The sequence below is a fragment of the Sinocyclocheilus grahami genome, unplaced genomic scaffold, assembly GCF_001515645.1.
Source record: "Sinocyclocheilus grahami isolate Dianchi unplaced genomic scaffold, SAMN03320097.WGS_v1.1 scaffold102.1, whole genome shotgun sequence".
In the NCBI taxonomy this organism is placed as follows: domain Eukaryota; kingdom Metazoa; phylum Chordata; class Actinopteri; order Cypriniformes; family Cyprinidae; genus Sinocyclocheilus; species Sinocyclocheilus grahami.
Window position 1 is genome coordinate 2,298,830 of NW_015505281.1, and position 11,799 is coordinate 2,310,628.

Genomic DNA, 11,799 nt, shown 5'->3' on the forward strand with positions numbered 1-11,799 from the left:
ATATATATATATATTTTTTTTTTTTTTAATTTCCTCCATTTCTTCTTAAGACATTCACAATACATTTAACTTGCAATATTTAACATAATTAACATCATATGCGTTCATACATCAACAATCATATGTTATATAAAACAATATTATTATTATTATTATTATTATTATTATTATTATTATATGAAATAAAATAAAATATAAATATAAATAAAAGTCAACTTGTATATCACTCAAAAGTCAACTAGTATTTGCACTAAAAACATAACTCAGAAATTAAACAATAAGGACATTTTTTTCACCGTCAGATTAAAGCATTACGACTAATTACATTAAATATGAAACTGTTACAAAAAGCGTCCATGGCCTGCAGGTCATACTGGAGTCATTATCTCTCTCTTCTGTTTCTTTCTGTTCCTCTCGTTTTTCAAACACTCTTGACATTTAACATATGCGGCTCAGGTTTATTTTTCAAGTAAGCTGCACCATAATACATTGTCATTAGCAATCACAAGCTCAGTGTAAGCACATGGCATTATAATGGACTTCCATATATATATACCTGTGAGCTTGTCACTGGAAATGATGCAAATGTCTGTGTCATGTTTAACTGCATGAATAATACCATCTGTTCAGCAGGAGCCTGTAATTGTTCCCATATTAAAAATGCTGACCCCTGCTTTCACTCCCCTTCAAATCTTTCCCTCTCTCTAGGGATCACAGGCTCTGAGTGAGTGAGTGAGTGAGTGTGTGTGTGTGTGTGTGTGTGTGTCGTTCTCTTGCTCTGACAGGCACAGTGGGCTAATGAAACTCTAGGATGTATGCTCTGTGGCTCAGAGGGATTATCGGTTCTCCATCAGTCGTATCACCTAACACACACTGGGCACACGCCACACTGTCGAGGCCAATTGTCATGTTCATGGACACATACTCATACATGTTGAAGTGTAAACACTCTTATATGGCTTTTCCACTGATATGGCTCTGGAGCCAGGGAATATGCTAATCTCTCTCAGGATTAGTTTATAAATATTAATTAGGCTTTGCGCAAATAATTTAACAAGATCATTTGCTGTTTTGATAAATAAATAGGCTACATGATGTATTGGGTCTTTGGAGTATTTGCTCATTTATAGACAAGGTGTAACTGAAATGTAAACACACACACACACACACATTTAAAAATGTCCAAAATTGATTTTTAATAAATTTTTTTAACATGATTGATCTTGGCCAGTAGTTAACTGTATAAATCAATGACTGAATGTTCTGTAAGAATCATTGGTCTGTTAGTAATATTTAAAAAATGAGGACAATAATTCTTTAACATTCAAAGCATAATTTACTGTACTATTATTTACCGGACTAATTTTAGTAGTATTTAAAGGAATTAAAGTGTGATATTATGTAATAGGCTACATATTTATATGCATTCTTTAACATTCAAAGTACTTTACTGTACTTTTTTCAGATTCTGAAGTAAAGTATGTTTAGCATTAACGTAATTGTAGCATCTTTATGTCATCACAACCTGGCTTTGTTATTTATATATAAAACAAACAAGATCACTAGCAGTCTGTTCATATATATGATATATGCAAATTAAATGTTTTATTCTAGAAAAATAAACACACACACACACACACACACACATTTAAAAATGTCCAAAATTTATTTTTAATACATTTTTTTAACATGATTGATCTTGGCCAGTAGTTAACTGTATAAATCAATGACTGAATGTTCTGTAAGAATCATTGGTCTGTTAGTAATATTTAAAAAATGAGGACAATAATTCTTTAACATTCAAAGCATAATTTACTGTACTATTATTTACCGGACTAATTTTAGTAGTATTTAAAGGAATTAAAGTGTGATATTATGTAATAGGCTACATATTTATATGCATTCTTTAACATTCAAAGTACTTTACTGTACTTTTTTCAGATTCTGAAGTAAAGTATGTTTAGCATTAACGTAATTGTAGCATCTTTATGTCATCACAACCTGGCTTTGTTATTTATATATAAAACAAACAAGATCACTAGCAGTCTGTTCATATATATGATATATGCAAATTAAATGTTTTATTCTAAATGGATTTTTTTTTTTTAATATTTGCAATTATTTTAACATAATATTTAAAAAATATATAAATATATACAGGTGCATCTCAAAAAATTACAATGTCATGGAAAAGTTCATTTATTTCAGTAATTCAACTCAAATTGTGAAACTTGTGTATTAAATAAATTCAGTGCACACAGACTGAAGTAGTTTAAGTCTTTGGTTCTTTTAATTGTGATGATTTTGGCTCCCATTTAACAAAAACCCACCAATTCACTATCTCAACAAATTAGAATACTTCATAATACCAATAAAAAAATTTTTTTTAGTGAATTGTTGGCCTTCTGGAAAGTATGTTCATTTACTGTACATGTACTCAATACTTGGTAGGGACTCCTTTTGCTTTAATTACTAGATTCTCTATGGGGTTCAGGTCTGGTGAGTTTACTGGCCAGTCAAGCACACCAACACCATGGTCATTTAACCAACTTTTGGTGCTTTTGGCAGTGTGGGCAGGTGCCAAATCCTGCTGGAAAATGAAATCAGCATCTTCAAAAAGCTGGTCAGCAGAAGGAAGCATGAAGTGCTCCAAAATTTCTTGGTAAACGGGTGCAGTGACGTTGGTTTTCAAAAAACACAATGGACCAACACCAGCAGATGACATCGCATGTATATATAATTTATTTTTTTATTTTTTATTATATATGCCATAAATGGCTCTGTTAATGCTTATTGTATCTTAATATTCAGTTACGATTTACACTATGAGTATAATATTTTTTATTTATAAAATAGTTTAATTTTCCATTCTAAAGGGCAAAATTTGTTTAAAAAAGTTAAATTCTTCAGCATAACTGGATATTACAAGTTGGTTGTCAGGTACTACATTTTAGGCTATACTTCTTACCTTTGGAGGTGATCAGTTTGTGGCACTGGTGAGGTGGTATGGAAGCCCAGGTTTCTTTGACAGTGGCCTTCAGCTCATCTGCATTTTTTGGTCTCTTGTTTCTCATTTTCCTCTTGACAATACCCCATAGATTCTCTATGGGGTTCAGGTCTGGTGAGTTTGCTGGCCAGTCAAGCACACCAACACCATGGTCATTTAACCAACTTTTGGTGCTTTTGGCAGTGTGGGCAGGTGCCAAATCCTGCTGGAAAATGAAATCAGCATCTTCAAAAAGCTGGTCAGCAGAAGGAAGCATGAAGTGCTCCAAAATGTCTTGGTAAACGGGTGCAGTGACGTTGGTTTTCAAAAAACACAATGGACCAACACCAGCAGATGACATCGCATGTATATATAATTTATTTATTTTTTTTTTATTATATATGCCATAAATGGCTCTGTTAATGCTTATTGTATCTTAATATTCAGTTACGATTTACACTATGAGTATAATATTTTTTATTTATAAAATAGTTTCATTTTCCATTCTAAAGGGCAAAATTTGTTTAAAAAAGTTAAATTCTTCAGCATAACTGGATATTACAAGTTGGTTGTCAGGTACTACATTTTAGGCTATACTTCTTACCTCGCGCCTAATTATACTTTCGTCATCCCGCCCGCCTGCGTTGTGTGTGGAAATCAAAACCCATTTAGCACCCCAAATTACTAACGTCTCTGATAATTCAAATCAGCAACCTCCTAAATGTCAATAGTTAGCAGCCTCCGTAATTGTGGCGGAGGAAATGTGCATCAGATACAATCTCCAAGATCAGAATGGAGAACCCACAATAATAATTAATTGCCTTCCCCTCCGTGCCGCCCCGCTACAAGCAAGAGGATAAAGCGTAATTGACAGAGAGCGCCGAACTGTTTTCCCGCATGTTTGTCTGCGGCGTCTCTCATCCTCTAAGGACCTGGAGGTCCTCGCTTTTTTATCTTCTTTTCTTTCTGGCAGTAACTGACACCATCTGTATCTGTCAGAGTCTCCACCATGTCTTTATTGCACTCTGTTTTATCAGCTCCTATTACATCGTCCTGATTTAAATCTCCAGCTTCAAATTAGCGCCTAATTTTACTTTCGTCATCCCGCCCGCCTGCGTTGTGTGTGGAAATCAAAACCCATTTAGCACCCCAAATTACTAACGTCTCTGATAATTCAAATCAGCAACCTCCTAAATGTCAATAGTTAGCAGCCTCCGTAATTGTGGCGGAGGAAATGTGCATCAGATACAATCTCCAAGATCAGAATGGAGAACCCACAATAATAATTAATTGCCTTCCCCTCCGTGCCGCCCGCTACAAGCAAGAGGATAAAGCGTAATTGACAGAGAGCGCCGAACTGTTTTCCCGCACGTTTGTCTGCGGCGTCTCTCATCCTCTAAGGACCTGGAGGTCCTCGCTTTTTCATCTTCTTTTCTTTCTGGCAGTAACTGACACCATCTGTATCTGTCAGAGTGGGAGTAAACCAGAGCTTAGCCTCAGCGGTGGATGTGGCAGACGGGATGGGGTGGCCGGCCTCGCTGATATTAAGTAGCATTGATCTGCTTGGATAAACTCGTCTGAGTTCAGTGAGCTGCTCGCCATCGCTGGCACTCAGGGTCAAGCGTCACCTCATCAACCGCTAAGTCACCTTCCCCGCAGTACGATGTCTTCTCTTGTTTCGGCTGCCATGCGGCCTTTTCCCTCCATCAATATTACAGCACAGTCCCATCTCCATTTATCGGCACCACCTGGCCTCGCCGCTTACGGTTTGTACCAATTGTACTCAAAACCGCACATCCAATGAAAGGATTACAAATGTGCAAAGTTTCATATATGCAAATAAGATTTGAGCTGCATAGCTAGCCTGAAAGAACAAAACATTTTTTACAACATTGCATTTTGGTTGCAATTAGGTTACATTGTAATACAGTGTTTAAAAAGATGCTCTGGAAACCAAAACTTAAAACAATTAATTATTTTGCCAATTTGTTTACAGGACACTATTTTCAACTAAAAACAGAAAACTTTTCATGACTTTTGGTCGTCCATTTTCACGACAACAGTGTTTTGGGGGACTGGAAATGCTAATTTCTGCTAGTTTTTGGTAAGTTTTTCTGCTAGTTTTTTGGTAAATTGGTAAGTCCAAGTTTTTGAAAACGTTATTGTTATTGTAAACTTTGAAAATTTGAAAATGCTAATTTGCGAAAATGGTGTCGTAATGCGCACACATCTCATGTGTCCAGTCTATAGGTCTGTGTGCAGGTGCGTAGTGTTAGTATTAGTCACATTGCCATCTACTGGCCTGGCATGCATAATACAGCATTTTTAATCATTTTTGCAGACCCATGTTAACAGGTGTCGTTCAATGTTGTCATCTGTATGCGAAACTTTCAAAAACACAAAGAAAAAAAAAACATCGTTAGTATATCATTGTTGTGTAAATCCACAACATTATAACAATGTTCTTGCAATGTGAAAATTCACTGCATAAAAACAACAATATATTAAAGGGATAGTTCATCCAAAAATTAAAACCTCATGTTATTCCAAACCTGTATGACTTGTAGAACACAAAAAAATACATATTTTGAAGAATGTTGGTAACCAACAGTTTTGGCAACTATTGACTTGTACAGACAATTGTAACTATTGTACAGACTAAAACAACAGAAACTTCTCTCTCTTTTTTATTTTTTTACAACAAATCATTGGTGTGCTAACTGGGTAGCTAGCATGTGCTAATCTGAGTTCTTGTGCTGATTTAAAAAGTACTCTTTTGTGTGTCCAAGAGAGAGACTTAGTTCTGGTGCAAATTGATTCCCAACGGATCGGACAAAGGTTTCTTGTTCGTTATTACTATATCCATTTTCTCAAGCACTTCACTGAACCAGCAACATCCACAGATGATTTAACGTGAGGGTGGCTTGGAGTGTTTGGTGTAGAATTGATTCTGCGATGAGGTATATATTATGTGCTGGGTCTTAAGGGTGGGCATTGTTGGGTCTGGTTCCTTCAGCTGTGCCAGTACTTTGACCTGGCTGTTCCTTTTGTAACCTGTTGCTTAATCCTATGTTAGTGAAGCAAAGCCAGCCACCATCACTCAAGACTTCGCTACTGATATACCAACACACTCTGTTTACACAATATCAAAGAGAATAGTGAATTTTTTGTCAAAAGAGTACATATTTCAGCTGCAAAGTCTATGTATATCCATATAATTAATGTGTACATATTCATTATTAAATATTTAAGGCTCTTAAACATTTAAGACTTTGAAAGTGAGAGAGATTAAATTACTGTGTGACATTTCTGTTAATAACCAGCATTTAGTTTGGGAATGCCATCAGTCCACATGCTCAGATGACAAGACTTAATTTAATTTGATTCATTAATATTTGAAGAATTAGATTAGAACTAGACTGAATAAAATGTGACTGGTCTGTGCCTATGTGTTGTGGGTGATTCCCAGGACTTGGTGTTGCAAAGGTGTTCTATATGTTTTAAGGTGATTCCTACAGTAGGTCATTGCTATAGTGCTCTGGTGGTTGCTAGGTTGTTGCTTAGTGGACTAAAGGCCAGGTCACACCAAGAATGATAACTATAAAAATAACCATAAAGTATTAACGATATAACAAACAAACTTTAACATTCTGTTTATGTTTCCGCTGCCGTTTTGTTGTCTGCCATTTTAACTCTTTCCCCGCCATTGACAGAATTTTTCATCATTTATGACACAAAACCCGTTTTCACTGTTATATGGTAGGGGGCGCTATAGTACAGTATCTCTGTATGCGAAAACAAGTGAAGAAGAAACAAGCAATTGCATGTGTAAGCAGATGCATATGCAAAATAGTGCGACTACCGAACTTTAAACAGTATATAAATCAAAACTGCCTAACGTTACTGAATGAAATGGCGATCAAGGAAGTGGTTTAGCAATGTACAAGTTTTGGGGTGTTTAGGGGAAGCGATTTACTCCATCTATGCTTTAATCACCATTCTGAATTTGATGCAGATGTATCCTCAAGCAATCATAATAAGATGCTTGCCTAAAACGATGAAAACCTAAGAAAACAAGAGCATGGCCTGTTTTGTTTGAATGATAATTATTCAGTATGCATTTATATGAGAAAAAACTGCTGTGTGAATGTGGTCAGCACTCAGTCCGTTACACAAGCAGCTCTGTGGCATGAGTCTATGACAGAGCCTGTAACACAATCTATGGAAATTCAAACTCTGCCCCTGTTTCTTCCAGTTGATAATCGGCTTCTGAAACGAAATGATGGCAGCGGTGAGTATCGGCGTTCCCAAGCCAGCAGCAGAAGTCCTAGAGGGAGTGAAATCCAATCCCCTCTATCCCAAACCAACTTCCTCTGCCCACCCAGTCTAGACCACTCTGCCAGCTTCTGCCCCGCCTGAGGGAACCGGGCAACCACGTGGACAGATGCAAGACTCAAATCATGTTACCCCTGAGATTCTGCAATCCCGCATCAATTCGCTTTCCAACTGTGTGGTTGAGGCTACACGGGGCATATTTTGCACCAACTGCAAGTCTGTCACCAGTCCAAGCCCGTTATCTCGCATTTACTCTCATTTCACAGATATTCTACATGATCCGTGACACTATCCTTAGCTTTTCAGACTGATGTCACCGAGAGATGTCAAAAGTGTGTCTGTGGCTCTGACACGAACGACTGTGATTTGTTTACAGATGAAACTGGTTTTGTGTTTCAGTGGGCTGCCGCTGTCAGAGTTGTCATTTTCTGCCTGGGGACCAATGCTTGCGCCACTGTCTCCACAGGGACGTGTCACATGATCTGACCTTCCGGCAGAAACAAGTCCCCTCCCATGATACCCTGGAGCCGGTGTTCACAGTGCCTTGGGATATGCGGCAGTCACAAACCCCAACCGCAAACATGCAGCAGGGAACATCTTAATCCTTTATCATTAATTAGCCGGGGTAACCGGTAAACACTAATTTGTTAATGTAGAAGGAGCCACCGAGTGACTTCTACCTGGGGAAAAAAATGCATAACCTTGAAACTATTTCTCATGCCAGGCTAGCATTCATCAAGCATTCATTGATTAGCTAATGCAATTTACATGTGGATCTTAATTCGGGTGTTATCTCTGGACCGGGCTGTGTGGCATGCAATCAGCATGCAGCGAGTAACGTCGCGCCTACACGCCGCGGCTAATGGATGAGTGTGTCATTTTATATTCCAACCATCATTAAAGAGCTGAATACATCCACACTTTACCTCTAAGCTCCATAAACACAGGCCACAAAACACATTGCCTGAGAGAGCATACAGCATGCTGTAACTCAAACGAACACGCGCTCACGGATCCGAGCTATGCTAATTCTGTTAATTAACGGCATCTAACATCACAGAGAAATTTGTGGATATAACGTAGCTAAATAAGTCAGCATATTAGGCAGTTCCGTTGAGTCGTATGCAAAGGCTCCCAAGAGAGCTAAACTCCATCCTGCTAGTCAGCAATGTTTGATATAACTACTACAAGAATATCTTTCACCTCCTGCGTTGTCGCTATCATGACATTTTCAAGACTATTGGGGGTTTTGTCTTTGAAACATTACATTATATAATGAAATAATAACTATAAATACTACACATGTGCTATTATTTATGCAGTTTATTAAAGATGTTAGTACAATTCCAGTCAAATAGTCTCAATTTCTAAGCAAACTTTTGTTGGACAAAGTTTATTATGCAAGACATCAGTATGCAAGCTGATTTCATCTTTAGGTTTTTTTTCAAGCCAAAACACACACACACACACACACACACACACACACACAATTAATAAAATGTGTAAAATTTTACACATAGGTAATTTAATAGGCATTCCCTTATTTCCCCTTATTAGGGGCCAAGCACCGAAGGTGCAGTGGCACCTAGTGTATTTGTTAGCGTCATTTTTCTTCTTCCGCCACAAGTCTATGGCAGCCCATAGAACCGCTTGCGGGAAAGTTGTGAAATTTGGCACAATGATAGAGGACTGTCTCAACATTAACCACAGCAAGTTTGGAGTCTCTAACTCCAACTCTCTAGCGCCACCACTTGTCCAAAGTTGCAATTTCTTTATGCTAATAACTTTTGAACTATAAGGCACAAAATGAAAATTATTTTTTCCTCTGAATCCTTGGCTCATGCCGAGTCGAATGAACACCAAAATTCAAAAATCACAAGGTTTTTTAATTGTTCGTTAAACCTTTTCTCCAACTTTTGAACTATAAGGCACAAAATGAAAATTATTTTTTCCTCTGAATCCTTGGCTCATGCCGAGTCGAATGAACACCAAAATTCAAAAATCACAAGGTTTAGTTTTTTCGCTATTTTTAATTGTTCGTTAAACCTACTTTTTCGAAATCATCCTAGACGGTTTGTCTGATTCTCACCAAAATTGGCTCAGATCATCTTCAGACCATGCTGGCAAAAAGTTATGGAATTCGAGTTGATTTGTCCAACCGTTCCCGAATAACGCACGAAGGAATTCTACGAAAAGCACATAAAAATGGATGTGAGGCTATAAATTTGGCGTGTGTTATAACAAGCATGACCTGAGACTACCTGCAGTGTTTCGGCGCAGTGCCCCCTAGTGGTCAGGAGATATGAAAAATGCATATTTTTGCTTATAACATCTGAATGGTTTGGCCAAAAATAACAAAACTCTTGGTCTCTTTAGATTCGGTGCATCATGCCGAGTCGAACCATATTTTCCCATGTTTTAGAGCATCAACGAATTTGCTGGTTAAGATGCCAAAATGCATATGAGGCTGTATCTCTGCAAAGCTTTGACGTATTTGCACCAAACTTTGTATGTGCCATTGTCACCTCACACTGACCACGCCACATCAATTTGGTAACAGCGCCACCTATTGGTCAAGAGTAATAAACATTGATTTATTATTAATTATGAAATTTCCAAAAATGCTAATAACTTTTGATTGCATTAGCCTATTGCAATGAAACTGGTCTCAAAATATTCCTTGGCGTATGCCGACAACAGACATACCAATTTTCCAGTAGCAAATCTGAACTGCTTGTCGGCCATTTTGATTTATGCTGTAAACCTACTTTTTCTAACTCCTCGCCACTCGTTGGTCCGATTTTCACCAAAATCGAGTCAGATGATCTTCAGACTGTGATGACAAAGACTTATAGATTTCGTGTCGATAAACTAAACCGTTTTTGTACAATTTCCAGTAGCAAATCTGAACTGCTTGTCGGCCATTTTGATTTATGCTGTAAACCTACTTTTTCTAACTCCTCGCCACTCGTTGGTCCGATTTTCACCAAAATCGAGTCAGATGATCTTCAGACTGTGATGACAAAGACTTATGGATTTCGTGTCGATAAACGAAACCGTTTTTGTACAGCGCCACTACAAATTTTAGGTATAGTGCCAAACTGCATCTGAGGCTGTATCTCTGCAAATATTTGACATATTTGCACCAAACTTTGTATGTGCCATTGTCACCTCACACTGACCACGCCACATCAATTTGGTAACAGTGCCACCTATTGGTCAAGAGTAATAAACCATTCATTAACCATTAATGATTACATTTACAAAAATGCTAATAACTTTTTATTGCATTAGCCTATTGCAAAGAAACTGGTCTCAAAATATTCCATGGATGATGCCGACAACATGCATGCCAATTATGCCAGAGTAAGCTGAACTTCCTGTCCGCCATTTTGATTTATATTAAAAACCTACTTTTTTTAACTCCTCGCCACTCGTTGGTCCGATTTTCACCAATATCGAGTCAGATGATCTTCAGACTGTGCTGACAGAAAGTTATGGATTTCGGAGACGAAATGGAGACGAAACCGTTTTGGTACAGTGCTGCTACAAATTTTAGGTATGGTGCCAAAATGACTCTGAGGCTATATCTCTTCAAAGCTTTGACATAATGACAACAAACCTTGTATGTGCCATTGTCACCTCACACAGAACACACCAAAACGATTTGATTGCAGCGCCACCTGTTGGTCAAAACTGATAAGCCATTTAATCATATTACTAGTGGTTGTATTTATGATTTTCAATTTCAGCCATTTCAATTACAATCATCCTAAAATTGCTTTTATTACTCATTGTTGCATTTGGTCTGATGCTCCATGCCATGCTTAGCTCCTCAATTTGCCTCTGGAGTGCTTGGCCCCGTGATTGCTGCTTGCAGCTATATTTCCCTTTGTTCTTCTTCTTTATTCTATTTTTTCCCTTTCTTCTCCATTATAATATCAGTACTGTTGTACTGTACTGTTGCATTAATTAGGTCAACCAGAACGGGGAACACTTCTCATAACACCCGATGTACTTGCTACATCACTAGAAGAATGGCATCTACGCTAATATTAGTCTGTTTCTCTGTTATTTCGAGGTCACCGTAGCCACCAGATCCAGTCTGTATCCAGATCAGATGGTCACTGCTGTCACCCGGATCCAGTACGTATTCAGACCAGATGGTGGATCAGCACCTAGAAAGGACCTCCACAGCCCTGAAAGACAGCGGAGACCAGGACAACTAGATGAGCCCCAGATACAGATCCCCTGTAAAGACCTTGTCTCAGACGACCACCGGGACAAGACCACAGGAACCAGACGAGTCCTCTGCACAATGTGACTTTGCTGCAGCCTGGAATTGAACTCCTGGTTTCGTCTGGTCAGAGGAGAACTGGCCCCCCGACTGAGCCTGGTTTCTCCCAAGGTTTTTTCTCCATTCTGTCACCGATGGAGTTTTGGTTCCTTGCCGCTGTCACCTCTGGCTTGCTTAGTTG

General features: G+C 38.1%; 1 protein-coding gene across 1 annotated transcript in view; it reads right to left on the reverse strand.

The window, feature by feature from the left end:
• Positions 1 to 11,799, reverse strand: part of aff2 (AF4/FMR2 family, member 2) — a 246,183-nt gene that overhangs the window by 136,907 nt on the left and 97,477 nt on the right. The window lies entirely within an intron of this gene.